The following is a 1907-nucleotide window of genomic DNA, read 5'->3' on the forward strand; positions in this document are numbered from 1 at the left end:
AAGACTGGGTCTAATCTGAGGTAGCATAGTAGCCAAAAGAATGATGGCTAGGAATGCTATCCCGAATAAATGCCAGTGGTTAGACTGATTGCAAGCATGTCTCTCATTAACTGAAGGAAATATGATGCAACATGCGAAGTGGCCAAGAACATGCGTATACATGGGCCCATTGCACATAATTCTGTAAGCAACCTACTCTTTCTTCCATACCTTGTTGGCAGAATTCTTTCTCCCATATTCTCTCCTACTCTACGTCAATATCTGATCATGAAAAATAAGCTGCACCACTGGCCAACATTAGCCACTGTACCTGGGCAATGAGAAAGGAGCAAATGCCTACCACAATATGCTCTCTTGCACTCTCCTGTGAGGAAGACAGAGCCTCTTGGTTCTTACACCCATGGGTATGGCCCAATTGCAAAAGGTTTAACGTACAGTACAATTATTTACATTTTACCATGCGAAAATAAAAGTTATTTTATATTGTCTAAAAAATCAAATACAACTTGAAGTACCCTTACCTAGAGATGTAGAAATCTTGGAATTGAATCAACAATTGTGTCCAATCCCGGTATTCGGAGCTGTAAGCTTTAGTGGTGGCTCCTCCGCTAAGGCAGAGGAGAGTCGTCACACCGCCCTAGGAGCAGTGCAAAGGAAAAATAAAATGGTAGTAGCTGAGTGTTATTATAATTTTATTTTAAGTGGAGCTTGGAGTCAGGTAAGGGTGAGGTGGGCTGGGGTCACCACGTCAGAGGGAGGTAAAGTGGTACAATGTGCATCTTAAGTGCGCATGACAGTTTGAACGGCTATCTTGGACCGGCCAAACCGCCATGCACTTAGCATGTTCCCCACCCGGCTGTATTGCACAGCCTGGATGGAGAACATGCAGCGGCTCCCACTCTCTGTCTGAGCGCTGAACCACTATGCTCAGACCAATCACAACGCTGCTGTCAGCGTTGTGATTGTCTAGGGGAGTCTGGGAGCCTGGGTGCTGCCGGGAGCCAGGAGAAGAGCGAGGACTGAGAAGATACAACAGCTGGTGCGCGGGGATGAGCGAGTTAGTCTTTTTTTTTCCTTTTCTATTTTTTTTACCCCCCTCCCTGCCCAAATTCCCAGCCACCGTTCCCTACTAGACGCCACTGGATTACTTCACACCATGATTTTTACGAGTACACATTTTGCCAGGAGAAACTTAATGGTAATAATGGTCTGGGAAAATGAGTATCGCGTCGTATTTTAATTTCCCTGGGTGGTATTACAGTATGGTAATTTCAAAGAACTAGGAATGAAATCCTAAATATGCTAAATGAAAGATATCTGAACATGGTTAGGGAAATACTACTTTCGCTTGCCAGAACATGTAAATTTTACATTTTTATCAGTCAGTCTAGGAAAACGGTGTGATTCTTTCAAATTCATGCCATTCCCACGTCATCTTCTTTGTCTCACCGACGTCACTGGAAAGAGAGAGGAAAAGAAGAGAAAACATTTTAGTACACACTTTCTAAAAAAACGTGATAAATACTACTTATCTCACAATAGAGGAAATACGATGAGGGTGAATCAGCAAATGGATGGTCTTTTCAGCTCATGGCCGTCGGTACCCCAGTGCTCATCATTTTCACCACGGAATTTACACTGTCCAATCACAAGTATACCCAATGTAAACCTTGAAGCAGAGGTACTAGACAATATCGGCTACATAGGATCATTATTGTGATAAATGTCCTGTTCATTAATTAAGCAAGTATTACAAATATAACAAAGTAATATTGCATAATATCTTCACCTGCCATAATCGTGACAACATACTTTGGTTTATTTGTTCAACTATTTAAGTTTAGTTTACTACATAAAGACATGTCAACTGCTTTCCTTTCCTCACCAGTTCAAATTAATTTAAACTA

At 41.8% G+C, this 1907-nt stretch overlaps 1 non-coding gene across 1 annotated transcript; it reads right to left on the reverse strand.

Annotated features, from left to right (window-relative positions):
• Nucleotides 1-1557: 1557 nt before the first annotated feature.
• On the reverse strand, nucleotides 1558-1626 carry LOC147722828 (small nucleolar RNA SNORD123). Its single transcript, XR_015295305.1, has one exon. It is a non-coding gene; the product is annotated as a small nucleolar RNA SNORD123 (small nucleolar RNA).
• Nucleotides 1627-1907: the final 281 nt, after the last annotated feature.

The sequence above is a fragment of the Lissotriton vulgaris genome, chromosome 4_1 (assembly GCF_964263255.1).
Source record: "Lissotriton vulgaris chromosome 4_1, aLisVul1.2, whole genome shotgun sequence".
NCBI classification, from domain to species: Eukaryota; Metazoa; Chordata; class Amphibia; order Caudata; family Salamandridae; genus Lissotriton; species Lissotriton vulgaris.